General features: G+C 41.7%; 1 long non-coding RNA gene across 1 annotated transcript in view; it reads left to right on the top strand.

Annotated features, from left to right (window-relative positions):
- Window positions 1–24039, top strand: part of LOC311440179 — a 49244-nt gene that overhangs the window by 23881 nt on the left and 1324 nt on the right. The window contains exon 2 of the long non-coding RNA XR_014695256.1: window positions 23708–23974. This is a non-coding gene — a long non-coding RNA (uncharacterized lncRNA). The remainder of the gene's footprint in view (window positions 1–23707; window positions 23975–24039) is intronic.

The following is a 24039-nucleotide window of genomic DNA, read 5'->3' as shown; positions in this document are numbered from 1 at the left end:
TTTATGCCCATGAATTACTGTATACCATTCCAGTGTTAATGTACAGCGCAGTGTGTGGTACAATTTTCATCTGTAACAATATATATAGAATGCCATATGGCTGACAGCATGTACTACACATGTCAGCTTCTTCTGTTTTCTAGCTCTGTACATCTTATTTGCTTCTGTCTAATTATCTTGTTATGTTGAGGGGAGGGAGAGAAAATAATAAAAGCCAATGAGAATTCAACGATCAAGGGCAGTAAATAGTGCCAGTTACTTAATTCCAGCACTAATGTGTTTCTGCAATATTTCTTAAAAGATGTAAAAAGACATCCGTTGCGTGAGGGGGAGTGCAGTGTTGGAATAAAGGCTCTGTCTATGGTCTTTCAGAAAGAAAAAAAAAAAAAAAGTAAAAAGCCAATGAGAAAGAACAGCCCATGCTTTACGTTGTCTGCTTATATTATTTAATTTTAGGTATAATTTTTCCAGCTGCTAAAATGTGCCCATATTGCTGCCTATTCTTAACTCTCTGTCTCAAAGAAATACCTTGATTTTTTTTTTTTTTTTTTCCCAGCAGAAGCAAAATAATGCTGACAAAAAATGATGTAAAATTGTACCCCAAGACTAGAAATGGTCTAAGGAGCTCCTTAGAAGTTAAAGACCTGAATTACAGTTTTTCAGAGGGTTTTTATATTGTTTAAAGGTCAAAGCACCAAGATTTGTCTTCAGAGGCTTAGTCCTGGCTTGTCTGTCAGTCATTCTCAGTCTCTTAAAGGCCAGAGGCAATTGCCAGAGCCTCCTTCTTGCCGTGCTCATTTTTAGTGAGCAGTTGCTCTACTGAGACACACGGCGTGCAAGAGTGGCAGGAGGAAGCTCGCATCTCTTCTGGAAGGGGAGCAGGGGACAGGGAAGGCACAGTGGGGATACCACTTACCTACAGAGATCCCAAATGGGGCTTTTCCTGCTCTCCCCACTCCTTTCCTCCTGAGTCCAGGGCTTGCAGGGATGGCAGGGTGGCTGCAGGGCTTCTAGGAGGAGGTGGAAGGGTCTTCTTCGGCTTTCACCCAGTTATGAAGAATGTATGCATTTACCTCCAAGTGTCAGGCTGCAAAAATCTGTTGGATTTTGTTTACTGATTCTGGGTAAATTTCTTGCAATAGCCGTTGAAGAAGGGCAGGCGTTAGCGGGGAGGACAAAGGGCTTGCATTTCAAATGTGAGGGGTGATTTGTCAATAACTGAGTTCTTCTAGCTTCTGCTGCCCAAGTACTTGGCGGTGACAGAGATGGAAATGTTGGGACGTGCTGCTGCAGTAGTTTCTTGCTGGACTGTAAAGTAAAACCCTTGACTCCATGGTTAGAAATGATCAGTTGGTGCAACGCAAACTTAAAATAGTAACGTGCTTGGATCATTAACTTTTACTAGCTTCAGCTTTTGAAATGAAGCTCAGTGCCATGCTGGGAAGTCAGTATAGTTAGAAATGAATTATGAAATTGGTTGGGAAAAGCAAATGACCCAAGCAAGTGGCTTCGTGCACTGATGTTAGGGTGGCAGATGCTAAATAATACTAGTTAACATTAGTCTATGTGTATAATACGTTCATAAGTTAGGGACATGAAGTGAACTCCAATTTTAACACACACAGAATTGTCTTCCAAGCAAGTAAAAAAATGCATGATCCATGAAAGTGGTGTCCAGAGCTGCCTCGATGATGTGCCCACAGTCTGTGCAGTAGAGATGCCCCAAAAGGGGTCATTCTTTGATCAGTAAGGCAATTTTTCCTTAACATTTTCGATAGCAAAATGGTTTTTATTGTAGATATCTCATTGAAAATTCAGGAAGCAGCCGAAGTTAACAGCACTCTGCTCTGTTTTGTGAGGATCCCTTGCCATATTTTCTCTTAAACCTAATTAAACATGACTATCCATTTAGGAAAAGAACCCTTAGTATCATTTTCCAAAAGTTTACTTAATTCAATATATTATCACTTTATGTGATGACATTTTGCTCAGTGGTAGTGCCATTTCTGCTAAACTTACAGCATGATTGCAGCTGGAATTTCTTACTCCCAGTAATGTTTGTGCTTCCTTTGAGTTGTCTTGAAATTTGTATCATTTCCAAGTACGTGATAGTTCATTAACACACATTTCTTCTCGTTCGTATTTTTGTTGATTGTGTCAGATTCCTTCTGTACAAATTTCATGGTAATTATGAGGAAGAAGCATGCTCCACGCTCCCATTTTGGTGTGAAACCTGTTTCAGCAAATGGCATGTAATTCCTCTTTCCTAACTTTAAAGTGGAGATTTAATTTTCACACCGGAGGTGTTTGAAAATCCAAAATAAGGGTGTAGTGCAGCAAGGCAGAAATAGAAAACTTTTAATATAGAAAATATGAATATTTAATACAATGAAAAGCAAATCTGAAACTCTTTAGAAAACACTCCAAAGAGTGTCTGGTTTCTCCACTGAACATAGCTTCATTGAGATCTGAGGCTGTGCAAGCACTTTAGGGACAGCCTCCTTGTTTCAATGGCTGATGCAGAGGCCGTGGCAGAGTTGACTCTTCATCCTGCTAACTGCAGATATCCTGGGATCTGGAAGAGGCGAGGCACAAAAAGGATGGTTTCTTAGGGGTGGAAGGAGTCGTAGTTCTAGTTTTTGTATTCCAGAAAATTGGTGTTGCAAAGCTGAGGAAGAAATTGCGACAGCATTGAAATGCTTAATCTGGGGGAAGAAGTCCTGGGGCAGAAAAATGAGAGCAGGGTGGCCCTGGAGCCACAGGATGGAGGAGCTGTGTGCCCCCACATGTGTGCTCACTCCAGGGCACAAACAAGTTGGCCTTTGCTCTATTTTTCTGTTTTTCTCCCTAAAACAATGACAATTAGAAGAATCAAAATATCAACACATGTTTGAGTCTGAGCATCTTACTGAATAAGCACACTGTTACATACATTTTTGCAAATGTTATATACTGTGAGTTAAACTCATATCCTTCACCCTCAGCCATGGAAATTCAGCCCTCCCAAAATGGGCAGTTGACAAAGATGAAGTATGAATGGAAAAAATAGTTAACTTATCCATGACAAATTACAGGATCAAGTTCTACTCTGTTTCATTAGTGCAATCCAGAGTGCTTCAGTTATTTGAGCATCATTTCTCTGGCTTTCTACCAGGGCAACTTAAGCAGTGGAGTATACCATGCTCTAATGCCTGTCAGACTGATCAGACCGAGTAGTATTTTGGTGTTGAATAAATTATTTTTATGACGTCTCGAAAGTATGCTTGATCCAGGCTCCCCACTCGGCTCAGGCCGCCAGGCACCTGGGCTGGCTGGGCTGCCTACACTATGGCCATAGATGCCATTTTGTGGCAGTAATACATGTATCTCAATAAACTCACCTGCCAAAAGGAATATCTCAAATGTCTCTCCTGAAGCTGATGTCTGTACTTCTTGTGGCTAACACTGAGTGTTGCCTGCCTAAATGTTCCCTGCTTGGTTGGTCTCACCGGTCTCCTTCCCTCTTGTCTGCTGCTCTGGGCAGGTATTAGAGGATATCTGTTTCTGTACGAGAAAAGGACTGTATGCATTGCAGTTTGGTCTAGGGATGACTTCTGGGTAATATTAATCATTAATTCTAATGCTGTTAGTGGTTTGGGTGCCATTTCTGAGTTGCAGGTTTGCAAACACTTATATTAGCCTGAAAGGTTCAGAATAAATGCGAGGTATCATCTGTAATGGGTATGAATGGCTCACTTATTGAAAATGGTGTGAGTGATTAGCTTTGGCACTCTGGTCATTAATTTTGGTCACAGACACTTACAAGAAAGCAGAAAGCCTGCAGGGAAATCATGCCAGGCCTCTGCATCTTCCCTTTCCACCAGGAAAGACATTCCTGCTTCCTCTGCCCTGGGGCTATGACAGCTCTGGTTTTCCTCACTCCCCGTACTTGCAGCAAGCTTCCTTGTGGATAGGTTCTAGTTAAATGACCATTTGTGCCTGCTATTTGTCTATTTATATACATGTATAAAGCACGTATGGATCTCAGCTTCTTCCTCTACTGCTTCCCTGGGAGAAGCAGCTTCTTAGCCCTTCAGAAGTATTGCAACCAGGTCAAGCAATTCCCTGTAAAACCCATGCAGCTATGACCAGGGAGAGGATGCTGCAGAGGGGGAAATCTCATCTGTCATACTGCAGCAGGATCTGCAAGGTGTGGGACCCTCATGAGATGAGTGGGCTGGGGCCCAAAGTGGGTCTGCAGGGGAAAAGGTTGGGTCCATTTGGTTTGAAGCCTGTGGTCTTTCTTTTCCCACTGCTTTTCCCCACTTTCTTTGAGTGAGAGCTCACCTCTTCCTATTTCACCCCTTCAAGGGCACATGCCTCTTCTAGGACAGACTTTTTACTTCCAGTTCTCCTTACCCAAATGCTACCATCTTTGTATTCCTCCCCTTAGCTTTGAATCTGCTATTGGAGCTGCTGACATGACGGTCGTATTTCCAGCTTTGTGTATCTGGCTACGCAGTGGGAAAGACAGTTCCCAGAGCAACTGCTGCAATAAATGCTTTTTGGCATCCAGATGTGCGCTCGTTCCTCTCCCTTGCTGTTCATGAGCCGTCTCACAGCCATGCATCAAGGCGTGCAGGCAGGCAGAGAGGCAGATGGTGATGCTGGCTGGGTGCTGGCACTGAACAGGGGCTTTCCAGCGAGAGGGAACCCAGCTCAGCTCCTCCTGCAGCGTTACAGAGAAGACCTCTGTAAGGTCAGCGGCAATGCTGTTCCTTGCTTCAGCATCGCCGGGCTTGCAGATGGGCAATTTGCTATCCATTTCAGCCACAGGTATGGCTGAAAGCATCCTGCCAAGAGCCTGTGTGCAGGCATTGTGCTGTTGGATAAGCAAATGGTTCCCAGACAGGTATGCCGGGATAGGAAGCCAACCTCGACATGGCAAACCCAAGTTTACATCAGTGTGCTGTCAGTACCCCTGCTCCGTGCTGGATTGCTCTTCCCAAGTGGCCTGGGGTTACTGGGAAGGTCTGAGATTCTCAGCCGTGCTTTATGCCACATTCCTAAAACTGCAAAAACATTTAATCCATTTTATTTGAGTGAAATAAAATTTAGATACACAATTAAGAAAAACGCCCCCCATGGGATTTCTTGCAGCCCTTATAGATGAATTTCTTTCCTGCTATACTTTACCGGTGGGATGCTGAAATTCTAGGAAGGATCTACAGATTCAGAAGGTTTAAGGGGGGACTTTTAGCACTTTGAATTACTTTATCATCCTTCCTCTATCTGTGCCATATGCTAAATAATGCTGTTAAATTTGGCTTTGATCTTACTATTTTACAGTCTTGTAAAATTCATAATCTTGGCTAATCCAAAGAGTGTTTGTTTGGGAGTTTTATTCATTATTTAGGCCAAAATATTAAAAAAGGTGTCTGTCAGTTTGGGGACTTTGCTTTTTGTGAGTTTCACTTGGGGGTCCTGGACTTGTTCTCTGCAGCAGTGCAGAGCACTTTACTTCCACTGCAGACAGCAGAAGCTTCGGAGAATTGTTCCTGTCTTGTAAAGCAGAGAGTGTACCAGGCTGCATGATGGGTCTCTTTTGTAGGAGGCATGAAGTGACCTCTTATGATTGGTAGAGACACTGGGCTGCACTGCAGTGAGAAAATAGTTTTAATCAAAAGTTAGTTTCATTGGCCTGGCCAAACTCTGCCCTAAGAAATTCAGCAAAACCTCCTTCCGAGACTGTTGCCTTCTAGTTGTCAGCTCTTGAAAAAACTACTCTCCTCCATCCCTCAACAGCTACTTTTCAGCATTGAGTAAAGCTGTTGAAGCCCTATTTTTTCCCCGTGTTTATTTTATTCACGTGTTTCCTGGCGATGCCTGTGGCTTGGCCCTTGCACAAACACTGAGCGGCAGCCAGCTCCCGAGGCAGAGCTTACGCCACGAGCGGAGGGCAAAGGGAATGAAGGGACACAGAAGCAGGACAGCAGTGGGGGTCAGGCCAGCTCTGTGGGGTCCCCCTGCCCCTTGCCTCTGTGCACAGCCATCAGGGCTTCCATCCACACCCAGCACCATGAGCCAACAAGCCCGAACAGTGCTCATCTCCGATAACTACAGCAACTTGGCCAACCAAACAGCCAACTGCAGGCAGTGATCTACATTTTCTTCCCACCAGGAGCTCGGGCATCCTGGATGATAAATGCACAGTTAGATATCACACACACTTGTAGGTAAAGAACCTCTGCTGCAGAACCCGTTGTACATAGCCAAGCCTTCCCGTGCCAGTGATGAATATTCACGCCGTGACTGTAGACTAGAAGGTGGCATCTTCCTGGATGAACTGGGGGATAGATGCTCTGGCTGTGTTATTTGGACCACTTTATTATAAGGGGTTACAATTTTTATTGCCTGTTGCAAAGCAGCTAGATTCAGTAGATCTTCCCAGAGATCAAAGTGTGTCTCTAGGGCAGCCAGCAAATTAGTGGAGATTATAAATGAGTGCATAGTCATTGATGTCTTGAGAGCTCGGCTCAAGAGATCAGAGAGCATTCTTTCCCCCTTTCTGTTCATAAGTCTCTTTCTAGAATAGATTACTTTTTTTACACTTAAAAGCAATATTCATGGACTTCATAAGAACAAGTATTTCAGTAGGACATGCTCTGATCACATCACTCCCTGTTGTATATGGTCTTATTATGGACTGATGCTTCCCTTTAATACAGAGTCATGGAGACTGATGTCAGTGATGTGTGCTTGGGGAATCGTATCGCTTAACTAATTTCATCATATTTTATAGCAAGTACAGCCTCCGTAGGAACTTTCTCAGAAGAATGGGAGCTCTTTGAAGCTCTGTTATGAGGTGCAATGAGTGTATGAAGCAGAATAAAAGCAAATTAGAGAGCGCTTTACTATCCCGAAAAAGGAGATTATAGCTATGGTGGGGAAAAGTAAATATAAAACAAATCACACTATGCCAAAAATTGCAAATAAAGAAAACAGGAATAAACATCCATTTCATGAAGGGATTTGAAGTTAACTTTTAATATCCAAGCTGGGAGATAAGTCAGAATTGTGTCTTTGTGCAGCAGATGAAACAGAGCTCTCATTTACTGTAACAAATCTAGTCTGTATCTTGTAAGAATAACCTCAATCTGAAGCATTTTACAACTTTTAAAAAAGTTTCTGAATATTGCAAGAAATAGGAAACAAACAAGCAAACAAACAAACAAAAATTTTTCTGAACCATTCCACTTCAGGGAACTATTTTGTATGGAAACGCCTCCTGTAGAACTAACTGAGTGGGGTTATCCAGTGGTGTCAATGGAGAGAGCAGATTTTCAGAGGTGGCTTTGATACTTTGATCCCAGTGTGCTATTAGATGGAGTTGCTGCTGCTGCCTGGGTGGATGCTCTGGTCTGCCTGATCAGAGAATTATAACCCAGGTGATTGATTCCTGGTGGAAGGACAGACTTGTACTGCAACGTGAAATGCCATGAGCAGGCCAGCTGGTTGCACTTTCCACCTGTCTGTCTGCCCCTGTAGTAAGCCAAATGTGTCCTACAAGATTGCTCTTGCTCATTTCACTGCCCTTGGGCAACTGAGGTAGTTATTAGGAATATGCTACTTTTCCTTCGGGGCTGCTCTGAACCTTGGACCAAATTCCCCAGAGTTTAATAGAAATAACTTATTTTTCCTCTGCAGTAACAAAATGGTCAGCTTTATTGGTCTTATTTCTCATTTAAATGAGGATTGGTCATCATGAAAACACTCCACAGGTTGTCAGGTAGGGCTAACCCAATTTTGGTAAGATGGGCAATCCAAGAAGTAAGAGCAGGCTGTTGAGTGGGCAGCTCATGTTATGGGATCTTGTCGTCCTGACTGTTCCTGGTGGGGCCCAGCCCTGTGCATGGCTTGCAGGTAGGCGTGGGCACAATGGAACAATGTCTTGTACCACGCAGCATTTTACGCCTATCCGCTGAAGCCTGTTGGCATGCAGCATAAGGTGTCACCAGACCTCAGCTCCATTTCCAAGTGAGTTGAAAGTTCTTTTCTCTAGCTTAATCCATGTGAAAGACTCAAAAGAAGCCAAGGATGTCACAAAGATGCCATGAAGCCCAATTTGACTGAAAAGTACTAGCTGAAATGCCATGCCTGAAAAAACTCCTTGCCAAGGAACAGGGTTGCCAATATGGGATGCATCGTGTGGTACACTGCTTGGATGCTCCGCTCCTCATGGAAGGGACTTTTGGTGTGCCTTTGCCTTTTGTCACCTCTTGCTATAGCTGATATCACTAACCAGGACTGGCAGTTTATACCAGCCAGGCAGTGGGTTTTGTTCTGTAGACCAACAGGTTTCGGTTTGACATCAAGTCACAAATGCCTTTAACTGAAACAACATGACAAGTTTTAGACATCTGCTGGCTATCCTAGCTGACACAGGAAAATTTGACATGAAAGTTGACAAAACAATGGTCTGTCACTGAAGACATTAACATTTTGAAAATCCGCTTTGTAAGAACCCCTTAATGATGCCTATTGCTATGGTAAATTGCATAAAATAAATCACTAGCAGTAAATGAAAGTGTATAGGCTTTGTTTGCCATGTTTGCACTATTACCCAACTCAAATGAGTGACATATCACAAAGTGACATGCACCATGCTGTCTGCAGTGCATCACTTGTGCAACATTTTCCTAAGGGCTTAGCACTGAAAGCTTCATTTTGGTGAGCAAGCTGTAACAGCTGCCGAGAACTGTAGCAAAAAGTGATGTTATTAGTTTGTACAGAAAGAAATTCCTACCACCCCTGTGAATTCCTTCGGAATTTATTTTCCCTCTCTGGATGCAGAGGATTGAATGAGTGATAAAATATCACATCAAGAACAGGTCTGACTATTGATGCTTTTTCATAAGGAGAGGAGTGGGCTATTTGGGGATTTTTTTCTTGCTTGAAATATGGATTCTATTTGCAAAGCCAATTCCTGGATTTGTCATTATAGTGTTGTGCTTTTCCACCTACCCTTACAAAATGTTTAGGCTGTTTTTTGAAATCTAATGTGATAGTTTCTTAACTGTCAGGTGGTGCCAACTTGGATGACATCTTTTGCTGCTTTCTGTGCTGCTTACACTCTGAACACTTTAATTTCCTCTCTGTCTTTGTTCAGGGGTCTTGATTACGCACTCTGGTCATTACACAGTGTAACTGTTTGCTTTATTGTTAAGACCCATCTGAGGACAAGCTGGGGTGAATAGCTGATGCAGTGTAAACACGTGTGACTAATCCGTCTGATATGGTACTGGCTTGTCTTTAATATTCTGGGCTGAAAGATAACGTCTGAGTGTGCCTGGCAGAAAAAGGGTGGGGAAGGGGGCAGGAAGCAGTTTCCTTTGGGCATGAAGACTGATGCTGAAAGACTATCGGATGATAAGCTTTAATGTGAGCCACACATTAAAATATGTTTAACTTTGGTTTTGGGGCAGTGACTGTCTCAGTCAACCTTGCATTAAGGTTTGAGTGCTCTGAGTATATGTAAGCAGCCAAAATGCTCATTTTGTGATTCTGAGCAGGAGAAAAAATACACTTAAATATTTTAGCTTTCAGAATACAGAAAAAAATAAAATAAAAAATAAAAATGCACCCTCTCTGCTCTTGTATAACCATGAGGGAATCCTACCTGAGTTATGTGGAATGGCATGGTTCTCTGTCACCAGATTGCCAGTCTGGTTTTCAGTTCTTTGGGCAGGAAAATATGTGCATGGAAGGCAGATTGCACGAATGTTTGCCATGGGGAAGCAAGTGCATTGACTCAGTAAAAAAGTGTTTGGCCTCAGAAATGTAGATGCTAAATGTTGCTGCAGTATTATAATAATGGGCTGTGAAAAGTGGTGGGAAATTCAGAGATGATTGAGTCAACCCTTTTTCTTTAGGGAATGTGATTTTGAGTAAGTTTCTTCTGGCACCTGAGGGAAGTGATCAAGTTCAGAGAGGGAATCAGAAACACTAGGTTTGCAAAACAAAAAGGTATCAGAACAAAAACCAGGGCCTGTATCTCGGTGCAGAGTTCTGCTGCTTGAATGGGTCACGCGTGGAGGTGCAGCCCAGTGGGTGACACACCTGGAGCTGCAACCCAGTGGGTTACACAAATGTGGAACATCAACAAAATGGGTCACACACACGTGGAGCCACAACCCAACAGGACACATGCACACACATGTAGAGCCACGGGGCCACGGGGCAGGGCCTGGTGCGTGCCTGTGACCACCCGTCCAGGCCATGGCCTGCGAGAGGATTCACATTGCCCACTCGCATTGCCATGGCAGCCCTGAGCCCCCAGACCCTGTCCCCACACTTTGGGAACCTCATTAAGTCAGGCTGCAGGACGGCAGCTGCAGGCTCAATGTGTTACGCTGACAGCCGCGGATGCATTTTTATGGCGCTCAGGTGATTTTTGGCCCTCTCTAGGCCAAACTGTTGAAACTGCAGGAAGAGCGGGACAGATGGCAGCATAAATAAATATTGCCGACGTGTTTAATGCACACACATCTTCTGAAAGGTGCAAGCCAGCCGTGCTCAGCTTTATCAACGCCAGTAATTTAAACAAAGCATAAATAAAGGATAAAAGAGCACAGCTGAGATGATGAGGGTATTTTTAAAAATTTATTTAAGTAGCTGATTTTAAGAGCAAATAGATTGAACTTGAGGCTTATAGTAGACCTCATAAAAGGTTGCACAGGTATAAGTAATTAAAGTTCCCTTATCTGGATGTACAGTCATTAACATTCAGCAAAGCAGGGCCCAGGTGGGTGACTTTTACTCCAGCTCCCAGGCTCTAATGAAGGTAAGGGTGATGGAATAAGGCCCATTATTGCTTGGGCAGAGGAGTTTCCCAAACACCATAGGCATGAAATACTGCAGCCATCCCCCATTTGGGGCTTTCACCTCACTCTCTAGTGCACTTGTCTGAAGTGGGGTTTTGTTTTATTAGTGTAAATGGGACTTCATACCATGGGTGTAAGCTAAAGACAACCTCAGCCCCCAAACTCTCTAAAATAATATACAATGCATTTTATGTGATAATGATTGGAATTATTTCACATTCTTCAGAGTTAACCTGTTTTGACTTAGGTTGTTAGAATGTGGTAAAGTCAGAATGTAATTAGATGCTTTTTGTGCTAGTACTTTGAATAAGTTCAAGTTGGTTTTGTCATTTTCATTATTGCACAAGTAAAGTAGAAAAATGGTAGTGTGTAGTTCTCAGTCTCCTTCTTGAGATATACAAAATCAGTTGCATCCCTGGCAAACAATTCCCCCTGGTGACAGGGGACGGCCTAGAGAATATTCATGGTTCTGATCATTTCAAAAGGACAAAGAAAAGGAAAACTCTGAACTATATAGAATAAGCATGTTACAGACCCTGAGAGCTCAAAACTGGTGTGTTTCAACAAGAGCTGAAAAATAGCAATGCTGTCATCCAGGTGCTTTAGTTTCACTGTGAAAGGAAATGACAGATGCCTCAGACCCTAAATTATAATTTGTAGATACTAAACAAAGAACCTCAATTAACCACTAGTAAAGCAATTATTAGTATTGGCTAGAATCCATTCTGCCCAGGGTCTCAGACAGCAATCCAGTCCAGTCAGCTTCCCAGAACTGTCTGACCTGGTAGACACCTAAATTCATTCGATAATTCCCTACATTATTTCAAATTGCTCTGGGCCCTTAACCTGATAGCCAGGACCGGATTCTTTGTTTTGCATTTGGACATTTTTGTAGCCATTGATGGTGCCATATGCAATGAGCACGTATCGTAGAACATGTAGACCAAAATTCAAGGGTTTTTGCCTGCCCAGCTGGCACAGAGCATTGGGTAGGAGTGAGATTTTGTCTGAGCTCCTCTGGCTGCCTCGTGAGCCATGTACGCCCACCTGCAGTGTTAGAAGAAAGACAGAGCGCTCTCAATCTGATTATCTCCTGGAGGGAGTATTTTCTGGAGAGGTCAATTCAATTGCACTCAATGCCTAGAAGATAGGGTCACCTACTTTTTCTTGTGCCCTTTTGTTCTGAGACTAGCATGCAAAAGCAGAGCCCCACTGCTGCTGGTCTGTTTGATGAGCACACACAGAGGTGAGAAGACCTTGAAGGCTCAGATCCATGGTGGGGAATGGCACCTGATTTTTCCTATTGCTTCCCTACAACCTCAGCCAAATAGGCAAACATGCATCTTCTCACAGAAATAAAACTCACTGAGGAATTAGTAAATACAAAAAACACCTCTTCCTCAAATAAATCTTTCACTTGTAAATAGTTAGGGAATAGGAATACTGGTTTGGCTACTCTAGCAGAGAGGACACTGCCCACGATGGACCTGTGGTCTTGTCTCAGGCATGGCCATTCCAATGTTAAAATTCAGCAGACTGGATTGCTGTCTAGAGGCACTTAAATTTTGTATATAGCCATTGGGAAGAAGGAAATGGAAGCATTAAATGGATCGGATTGCTCTCTGTGATTCTTCAGGTTTTCCATTAACTGCGTTAAAGATTAAGCAGTTACATGAGATGAACCTCTCTGCCCTGCTCACTGCCCCTCGGTGCAGGGATCTAAAATCTCCGTCAGACAGTGATTAAGATGGGTACGTCAGAGAGACTGTCAGGATATCCCCTTTAGAATAATAATTTCAGAGCACTCCAGCCATTTTAGGAATGTGATCTGTGCTATGCATGGCAAATTGGACCTTTTTTTTTTTTTTTTTGGTAGGTTTATTTTCTCATTCACCATCTTATTTCTTTTGTGTATTTAGAATTCAAAATAAATGCATTGCTTTATATAGTTCATGACTGAGGGCACTTGATATGCAGCTAATTTTATTTCATCCATTGAAAAGTAAAGTGAAATAAATACCTTTTTTTGACTGTGTGAATAAGATGAGCGAAAAGAATCTAAATTTAATGGCCAAATCTGGGTTGCTTTTCTGCTGTAGTAAACTCAAGGGAATCTGCTTAAGTAACTAGTGTGCACAGAATCAGGCTTTAAATGTGGCTGTTTTACCTGAGAGAGCCAAAGGACTTACTTAATGGCACTCGCCATGAATCCTGCACAAGAGAGAGATAATGCCGCTACATATGCAGATAATATGTGATCATAAACTGCAAGTAACTATGTGATAAAAATGACTTTTGGTTGCCAGCACTACCCGTAAGTGCTCCAGGAAAGCTACTGGGGCATTTCTGTAGCCAAAGCGCTGCATACCATCACCGATAAACTGTCTCTCTTGGGCCAAGTTTTGTTTTTTCCAAGTAGAGCACAAAATGTTTCTGACACATGCCTGTCAGGACTGCTCACCTCTGCTGCATGGGTAATTTGTAACTGTGTAGGTGGTGACCACAAAAAATGCATAGGAGTCTTGACAGACTCCTGTGTCTGGCAGGATTATGCTCTGAGTCACAGATACAGTATTTTAATTGTTAATCTATACAACAGATATCTGAGATAACATCTTAAAACAAAAGGAGAAATCTTATTTATAATCACCTCTTTTTAGTCATTGACACAATTAGAATAGTGACAGAAGCTGTCCATTCCTTAAGTAACTTGTAGTGATGTTTAATAACCGATAATACCATCATTCATTTCCTATATTCATATTATGGGTCCTTGCTTAATATATAAATATTTGTATTGTGTAATTAAAATGAATTAATGGATTCCCAAAAACCATGTATTAATTTAAAATGACTCTTAGTAAAACCAATTAAACAACAAGTAATTGTTTTACTTTGTATCAGTAATTTTAAATTGGCTTTTTAAATTGAGAAGCAAAATATAGCACAGAGAACGCACCTGTGTTTCTAATTAAGCAGTCCACACTGAAAAGAGCAAACAAACAAGAACACTTTAAAATGATAATGAGTGAATTCCAGTTCAGTGTACATTTTAGTATTTGTTGTGCCCAAAGATAACGAGTAAATCTCATCGACTTCAACGAGACTTCAGCAAAGGCACAAAATGTCAGTGCGTAATCCAGGACCGTGCTGAAGCATGGACTTAAATTAAGGTCCATGACAGAGTAGCCCTATGGGAGTGAGCAGAGTTATAGTAGCGCAGGAGAAAAGAAGCTGTCCTAGTAATCTGTAATTTCCTTTCTCAAATCCAGAAAGAAATTCCATTTCATGTTAAAGCAGGTTATCGGACGGATGTGACTGCCAGTCTTCAGTCTCCGTGTTTCACTGGGGTCAGCTGGGGACTCGGCAGACTCCATGGCCCATTCATTCAAGAAGAATGGCATGGGATTTCTTGGTTCTTTGGTTCTCAGAGATATCCAGTTTACATTGTAGAGGAAACCCTGCATCAGATAACAGGCATACAGGTGGGAAAAAAAGCATCTTCTCAAGTCCTTCTCGAAGCACATGAATTTGTGCATGCTAAAAACAAGAACATCACTTGCTCTCAAGTAGGAACAACAGTTTTTCTGGGAATAAATTATTTATTCACTAAAAAAAAAAGTCACTTTATAATTTTCTACAAAGCCAACCCAAGCTTTATGTAAAAATTGCTATTCACTCTGTGTTTACATAAAAACAGTGGTCCATTTTTCTCCTCTCACACTAACTCAATAATGATAGTAATCAGTCATAGGAGAAACCAGGCTAATGTCCATTTTGATTAATTCAGACACTCAGAATACCCCAGCAGCTACCTGGGGATATTTTAAGGTGACACTCCTTTGGGAAACAGCAGTGGCTAGAGGCTGGAGAAGGACCATGCTGTGGAGGAGGTCTCCAGCAGCTAACATGCTGGTTTGAGCATCTGCCCCTTGTGCTCCTTGTTGTGCTGCAGTGACTTTATCTTGGAGATACTGCACACAAGAGCTCATCCCCTTGTGTAGAAAGGGGTTAAAATCAGATTCAGATTGAAAGTACTCTTTGCAGAACTTGTGCAACTTTTTGTTTGTCTCTGTGTTGGCCCAAGGCTAGCCTTGATCCGCTTGCACATCTCATGGGAAAGGTGTCAGCATCTTGGCCAAGTCCCTTGGTGAGCCAGTAGACTATCAATGAGACAATGACTATCAAAACCTCGTTAGTAACATCACTTGGAGTTATCTGTATATAAATACTAGTGAGTTAGGAGGTAAATGTATTCCTCAGCAACTGCATAATATTACAGATTCATTTTCAAGCAGTAACATACTTTAAAAATTAATCTCTTTTAAATGAAATGTTCATTTAAAAATGATGTTTAATGAGCTCTAATGCATCCTGAGATGCTGGCAGGAGGAGGTTTGTTCTGCAGCTGATCCTGACAAAGGAGGGCGGGGAGGTAATTAACAAAGACAATCAAACTTTCATTAGTATTAATAAAGCCTGCAAGTGAAAATGTTTTGATGCAAACAACTGCTATTTATGCTCCAAAACACCATTCTTTTCTATCAGTACATCTTTTAAAGATGCTTTATTGTGTGGGTTTCTAGTTGACACCACATGTAATAGATTTCTTGGAAATAGAGTTTAACCATTAAACATGAGGATGTATGTCATTATTTTCTTCAGCTAAATGCCTGAAGGTGAAGCTGAGTGAATTTAATGCATTAAGAAAGGTAATTATCAGATAATCTTGATTGCCAAGATTCTTCCTGCTCCAACTAAAACGGATGGTGGCATAATCTGTGTACGCGAACATCTCATTTTTCCTTTATGACTTTGATTTAGGTTTGACAGCAGCATATAGCTATGTTGTTTTTGTATTTTCCTTCTAATATTTCTGCTGGGTTTCTCATCTCTCTCCTTGTTCATCCCCATAAATTACAGTTCTTTTACCAACTCTTTTTCTTTAAGTAATAATTTTATGGTCAAATGGATTGCTGTGCATTAAGGACTAGAGGGAAAAAAATTGGCAAATTTTCCAGTAACAGATTTTTTTTCTTCTTTTCTGAAAGCTGAGGTGTAAGTTTGTCACAGCTTTCACAAATCTTCTTTCTCAGCAGTCATGCATCAAAGGCTTAGAACTGCAAATGAATTATTTTGATTACTGCTGCCCTGGGAAGATCTCCAGGGATGGGAGGTGGCAGGCTTAGCTACTGTCCGTTCCTGCCGGGCCAAATCCTGCTCCCAGGGAAGTAAGGCATTGGGAACTTTGCCACTGGCTTCAGTGGGGCTGGGATTTAGCATGCAGCACAGACATTTTTAATTTAAGGAAAAAAAAAAAAAAGAAAAAAGAAAGAACAAAAAAGTCAGGCACCCATGTGCTCAAAGTTGTTGACTCCACAAATTTTGTGGAATTTAACATTTTTCTTCCCTGCAGTAAGCCAATGTTGAGGTAAGTGAGGGATGATAAGACAAAATGAAGAATACCTGAGGAGACAATAAGAAATAGAAGAGAAATAATTATTTCCTGACATATTTACATAATCAGAGACACCTTTTCCTTCTCCCTTTGTTTTTGTCTCATAGATCCTGACATGACTGACTCTGCCACCTCTTTATGGCAAAGCCTTAGAGATGATGGCAGGGATAAGACTAATGAGGACCTACAGAAAACAGTCGAAACCAAACTGACTCATGATTTTTTGTACTTTATTTAATCAGTTCAAAACACATTCATGCTAGGCAGCTTATTTTTTTAAAAAAACACAATTTTTCCACAGCACTTCTCAGCTGGAAGGGGAGCAGGCTGGGCAGGTGGAGTTCCTGGGCTGGAAGCATCTCCCCACACATTTCTCTCTTTCATCTTCAGTCCAGCAGAGGTTGCCTTTCTTGGTCTTGGTGTTCAGAGGTAGGCTCAGCCTTACAGTCTTCTCCCTTGGGAACCAAGTGACAGCCTGCTTCTCATTTTTAGTCACTTTGAGCTCATCTACCTGAGAAAATCACAACAAGCCTGGCTTTCCAGTGGAATAACTCTTTTTGCTGACTCCCTTCATGGATATTCTTACTGCCTGCTGAACCTGCACCTGGAAACCCTTACACTCAACTACGAGCAGGTGCCTTGAGAGCAGAATAAGCAAGTCCACAAGGGGAGTGAGGGCCCAGCAGCTATTCCTCAACAGCTATGCCAGACTACTCCATTAGTAAAGCCCTGGGTAAGCCTGCACCAGCTGTGCGTGTTCCTCCTTCCCCCTCTGTCAAAGCAATTTTTTAACAAATCAGTGTCTTTTGATCTCAGGGCTATCCATTTTGGCAAATAACCTTGTCATCAGTGCCTGGTGCTTTGGAGCTGATCCTTGTGCCTCTATTATGTGGCATGCCTCTTTCAGAGGATGCTCCTGCAGACCACTCTTACCTTTCCTGCTGCAGTCGTCATCAATCCCTTTTGATCTAACCCTGCAGCAATAAGTCCTCAGAAACAAAAGCACGCTCTTACAAAATGATGTTCCAATTTTTCAGTTTGTCATGTCCCTCAGTTATCTTAACTGAGGCCAGAATAAGTGAACTATTGGCTTGTTGTTCCTTGAATTTATGCAGGAACTCTTTAAAATGTTTTTGTTTCTGGTAGATAGAAAAGAGAAACAAATACATCAAGTATCCCTGGCTGCAACAATGGCATGCATATTCTTCTTAAGCATGTGTAACTTTTCCCAACATGGTTTGGTTTAAGGCTCTTCCTTCTGATCCCCCCTTGAGGTCCTGTGTTTGCCTTGAGGCAGTTTGGAGCCTCTATTCTCCCCTCTTCTCCCACCCCCTTTCCCTCACCACCCACCCCTCAGAGCAAGGATCTTGTCCCCAACACAAGCACACGGTCCTTTGGAAAATTACAGGTTGCATTGTATCCCTGAAAGTAAAGGAAAAGGTAGAACAAATTATATAAATCACATCATTGCAAAGGGCAGACAAGCAGATGGAGGTGGAATCTATTAAAAAAAAAAAAAAAAAAAAAAAAAAAAAAAAAAGTTCTTTGAAGAAAGCTTAAGGGTTACTTAATTAACCAAAGCAGAGGGTCTGCCTCAGGGTGCATGTTTTCTGGCACTATGCTGCTGCAGAGTGGCCAGCTTCCAGAGCAGAGCACTTGGCTTTAATTTTCTTCACTCCCATGTAGCCTTCCCACAGCTTCACTTTCCCCGTGTTGTTCCTGGTTTGAAATCCCTCCATCTCCTCCATTTTGGTGCTGGGGGAATGGACTGGTCTCTGGATGTCCATGAATGCTTATCGTTAGGGCAATTTCCCTGCAGACCCAGTCTGACAGTAATATAAACCCCTGCTTGGATGCAGAGGGTTTTCCTCAGCCATTCCATTTCTCTCTGTCATTTCTGAACAAAGTGGATGTTCCCTCTCTGTGTTAGCTTTTCTTTCTCAGTTTGTGTGCCTCTACCTCCCTTAACACTCAAGGAGCTGTGCTTTACCCAGGCTCATGGCTGGAGCCATCACTCGTACATCACTGAGCCAGCCCAGCCCTGCTAGGCTGCCTGTGTCTTTTGGTATGGCTTGGGGAGGCTCGGACAAGTTCCAGGAGCTGGGAATCCCCAGGGGAGATGGCATCTTAATTCACAACACATCAGTGGAAAATATCAAATGACCAGTAAGTGTTGCTGTGTTTATGCAGCAGCAACAGCGAACTTGCCAGATAGCATGACGGCAAAGTTCTTGCCAAAAAGGCCATATAAAATGGGTCTCTTATTTTAATTAGAGCAATTATTCATGGGACTCCAGATGTTTTTAAAAAAGAAAGAAAGAAAAAAAAAACCCGTTGCCTGACAATGAATAGCAACATAAATTGTCTGAGTTCTCTGTGTCGGAAGGGCAGAATAGATCCACTGATCAATATATCTCTCTAGTTTCATAAAATAATGTTAATAGCTATTGCCATCAATACTCCTATGGAAAATAATTTAATAGAATATTATTGTCATTCTATGACTTTTTTTTAAAAAAGCCATTCATTAGAATTATATCCTTCTGCAAGCTGGCTGAAAAAAAAAAAAAAAAAAAAAAAGGAAAAAAAAAAAAGAAGAAAAAAAAGTGCTATGAAAAGGGCTCCCTGCTGTACTAAATTCTATAGGCCTTTAGAGGAAATTCCATAGAGCTGTATTACATTTCTATAGATTTAATTCCTAGGGGTTTCTATGGGATTTTTCGTCTGGGAGGACATGTGTGAGAGATCTAATGTTCTGTTTGTATGTGCTTTAGTTTCCAGCAGTTTTCATCTTTTTTGTTTGTTTGTTTGCGGGCTACCTAAAAATTTTCCACTAGAACATGTGGACTCTTGGGTATTATAATTATAAGCTCGGTGACCATGGACTTAGCTGCTTTATGCAGGAACTGGGAGTCGGCAAACTCCAATGGATCTCTGGACAACACATAGAGAACCACTGCTTTATTTCTTTCCTTTACACTGCCCGGGGAATAGAAAATGTAACCACCACTCACTGTGCTTGTAAGTGCCTGAGTGTAGTTGCCACCACGTTTAGACTTCTAACACATTACCGTAATCAACACCACTGTCATTTATTAATTTACACAGTTTCACATCTGCTTTTCCAAAGTGAAGATCAGGCTGGAATTATCCCCTGAAGTATGAAAACGGGAGCAGCGTTAAACCATAAGTAATCTTACCGCCATGGTGTTAGTTTTCAGAGAAAGAGCATTAGGGGAGTGGAGGGGATACTCCAGAAACAAAATATCCCCAGGCTGCTGGGAAACTCAAAATATGACAGAGTGTCTAACTAATAAAAAAATCTGCATCTGTTGTACTAAAATGCAGTTTGCACATTTGACTGTGTGCTCAGTGGTGGATTTTTATTGATATTCATTATAACATCAGAATTGGTAGGTATTTTTTCAGAGACCAACATTTTGCCCCCATTTTGGTGCTGAACAGCAGAAGAACCTGTATAATATTGCACGTAGTTAGTTTTATTTTGACTTTTAGACAGTGACTGTTCGTTTTTGTATCCATCTCTGTGAGTAACCTAGAAAATCATTTATGAAAGTGCTTTTTTCTGGCTCTGAGAAACCATTCACATGAGTTATATGTAGGTGAAGGAGCAGAAGTTTTAAATTATCCTGATGCAAAACAATTCGCAAGGCAAGATGGACTTTTTTATGTTGTAGGAACTTTGTGAGTCCCCATGAATCAGTGTATTTGGAATCTTATGGAACAAGTTCAAAACTGTCAAAAAGGTCTATTCAATATTGAATATGCTTGCACGTTCAATAGCAGAGAGGAAAATCCAATGTCTGCCAAAAGAATGCAAAAAGGACTGATAAAACAAGTAAAAATCAGTTCTTTCAACTCCAAGAGGTTTTGTTCCTTTTTTTTTATTTTTTTTATTTTTTAAAAAGTAAAAAGAAATAAACACAAAAGCTGCAGTTGACAGTGTCTCTGACAGCACTTTTGTAGCCATTTAAGCAAAACAATGCAAAGCAGCTTGCTGGAGGACGCTGGCAGAACATACTGTAGCTTTCAAACTTTGCACAGACTGCTGAGAAATGAAATGTTTGACTGAGAAGCTGATGTGGGTTTGGCAACATTGCTTAATTGATAGTGTAGAAAGAAAGAGGATTCTGCTTCAACCATCTGCAACAGTAACTGGGACCAGCTCTTTGTGCAATAGCATCTGTAGCATTTGGTCCACCTCCGTCTCACCAAAATATAATTCTGGGGAAGCAGTCTGGCTTGTAGACCTGGAAGGATCAAGGAGTGTGAATTTCCTTTCAGCTTTAATTATGAATAAGAAACTTCTCTTCAGTCTTTCCTTGTTTCTGCTGGAAGAAAAATTGTTTAGCAACTAAGCCTGGGGTGGGGGCCGGTGGGACAGACCACTGCCGAGCCACTCAGGTTTTTGTGTGCCCCAACCAGGAGATGGGAGGTACTTTAATGCAGCACTGCCAGGGTTGCTTGTGCATTTGTTGATGAAACTGGGATTTCTGGCTATGTATGAATTAAAAATGCATTGCAAGCCATGTGTAGCTCTCATATCAGTCCTTGCTTCTCTTCGGAAGTGATGGCAGAGCCACCTGCATGAGCCCTGGCTGAGGACCTGCAGTGTCGGTCAATCCATCGCATTGGTTGCATGTGGGACGTTCCAGGTGGCTCTGCAGGGCTGCACAACATGCCAGCCAGGTTGGGACGTGTGTGTACATCCAAAGTTATGGTCTTCCTCTTACCCCAAATCTACCTGATTAGTTTTTTGTTTTGTTTTGTTTTGTTTTGTTTGTTTGTGTTTTTTTTTTTGTTTGTTTGTTTTTGCAAATAGATCTGATCCCTGAAATTGATGATCTTGCCTCCACCTTGAAGTAAGAGGTTCTTGTCCTTGGATAAATGCAAGAGTTGCTGTGATGGGCCAGAGAGTTGCTTGTTTCCCATCTCTAGTAATGGCCAACACAGGGAAAATGAAAGAAATGTCAACATGGCCAGTTAATGGACAAGCCAGGCTGAGTCAGAGTACTTCTTCCCAGTACTTCTAAATCATAAGTGAAATTAAGCCCTATGGCAGAAAGTTGTACTTGTAAACCTCTTAAGAAAACCAAATCAACCAAACAAAAAAAACATTTATTTACAGGTAACAAAAAGAACGATCTCTTGGAGTTTTCCTTACTTTATTTTTACCTCCTGCATATATATATTTTTAATATTATTATTATTATTTTTTTTAATATGGAAAGGGGCTGATCTAGGCCCCTGATGTTCCATAACTTACACAATGAACAAGTTTCCCAATGAAATTGCTTGAGCATACAAGATTCAGGAATAGGGCATTTAGTTGTCAAATTTTCATATGAAAGAATTTTGCTGGAAGCCTCTGTTAAGCATAAAAATTTAATCACACCAGCGTTTCAGTTCTGTAATGCCAAAGAGAGACACTGTAGGACAGTTCCTACTATTATATCAATATCAGCTGTGAAAATAACTTCATGTGATGAGAGTGTCTGTGGCTAAGACGACGTTACACCGCACTTTACCCCTATCAGCTTAATCCTCCTCGGTGTCCATCCATCTGAATTCCATTCCCTCTCTGCCTTCAGGCACGTTACACACAATTAATAAATCACCTTCAGCAACTCCATTTCTCCCATATATGTAATTTTGGCTGAATGATGTTCAAAAAAGGGAGGTACAGCTATTGTACTAACTGAATATATTTTTAGTATGCTTGATATACAAAGCCTTTATTTCTAATCTCTCCTTTATTTAGTGGCATATATCATGCCACTCTGACAAGGTTGTAGTCCTAATAAATCTGTAACCAGAAGAAGAGAATCACATCTTGATCTAGCAAGCCAGTTATCATTCAAGTAATGAATATGTCTGCGGCTTGGGTGGGGACAGAAAGCATGATGAGCTGTTCTCCAGCTTGGTCAGCCTCAAGGAAGCATCACGTCGTAAATCTCTTTCGGTTCACCTTCTGATGCCTCTTGGCTTACGGTGGGAGATGAGTGGGAGTGGGAGATCATCGTCATGAAGCTTCCTCCCCTGACAAAGACTGGGCCCAGCCTCTGGTTCCTGGTGGTGGAGATGGGATCCTGCTGGGTCTCAGCGAGGGAGCATGTGCCAACACCAGAAAACCATTTGCCTTTCAGAGCATCAGCACTCATCTCAACAACAGGGTGATGAAATGGCATTATTTTCTGCATAGCTCTTCAAGACTGAGTCCTTAACTGCTAGCAAATATCCCTTCGTTTTTACACATACTAGCTAGAATTCAGACTGTATCTATATATAAACAGCTATAGTGAGTCAAAGCTGCAGTTTTAACTTGCAAAAATTTATACTTTCAAAAATCTGGGGATGCTGTTTGCTGATTCTATCTTGTTTAAAGTTCTAAATAAAATAAGCAAATACATTTTCTTGAAATGGTGTGACCCAGAGGGAGGCATGTAAATGTACTGGCCTCAGAGGAGGTGACCCCGACTCTTGTGACTTGTAATTAAGAGCCTCTCATTGAAATTGGCAGGAGTGTCTGTTCATTCTGGCTGTCACTTGTTTTTACTCCAGCTGGCTAACAAGAAAAAAGCAGTTTACTTGCAGGTTTTTATCTGGAAAAATCACAGCAACCTGTTGTGACTTGTATGGATTTGTGAGAGAAATTATAGCAATGTTTTGATATGTAGCACGAGCGGTAATACTTCTGTCATTGGCATCCAGTGGTGAAGGCAGTGATAACTTCACCAGGAGAGGAATTAGATAAAGTAATCTGTAATAAATAAATTTGCTCAGGGTTGTAAATCACTGCAGCATTCTTTGCAGCATTTTGTCTTCCTCACTGGCCTTCGGAGGTTCAGCTGTCTCTGCTGTGCTTGACACACGGTTGTGCCTCTTCCCTCATCAGCAGTTGAGGTAGGAGGGCAGACAGAAAGGTTCTGAAACTCGAGTTTGGGATTTTATATTTGAAATTTTAGTTTTTATTTTGCTTCCCAGAAGCCTACCAAATGTCTTGGGGGTTACTTGCTAAGCAGTAACTAACTAAGACTGAAGGAATGGTTGCAGAAGAAGCCCAGTATGATTCAATAAAAAGCTTTCTATGAAATATTATTGAAATAATATTGAAAATGTAATTATATTGAAATATAATATGAATATTATTTTATTTTTTAAAAAGTTTACAATAAAGTTTACAATCAGTAAGAGTTTACTGATGCTCTCACTGCTCTTGTGTCACGCATGTGCTACTTTGCTGCTTTTATACAACGTTTGAAACCAAGCATCACCTTTCTTACCACTTCTTTTTAATAAAAAAGGGCCCTCCTTGGCACATACAAATATTTCACCACATTCTATATTGTCTGTTTTTTTCTTGCAGACAAGAAATTGTGCTCAGGCCAGAGCATGGAGACGTGGCAGGAATACAACCCGCCTCCTCGATTTATGCTGCGGGTGAGCGGGGAAGCTTCCGTGGCTCACCCCTCGTTAGCTGATCCCAGCATCATCAGCACGAGCTGGTGGCCAAGCCGTGCACCTCTGCTGGCTGTGCACCCCCTGTCCTGCCCGCTGCCCTCCTGCGAGGCCACACAACGCCCTGCTGCAAGCAGGACTTCCTTCCTTGCCCTCAGCATTTGCTCCATCCTAGGTATGTTTTATACTTCACACTTGGCTACCCCTCCCCTGGATACGAGCACGTAGCTGTACGTTTTC

This window comes from Aythya ferina (genome assembly GCF_964211825.1).
Source record: "Aythya ferina genome assembly, chromosome: 7".
Taxonomy (NCBI): domain Eukaryota; kingdom Metazoa; phylum Chordata; class Aves; order Anseriformes; family Anatidae; genus Aythya; species Aythya ferina.
The sequence above is the reverse complement of the archived record's forward strand: the minus strand, read 5'-3'. Positions and strand labels throughout refer to the sequence as shown.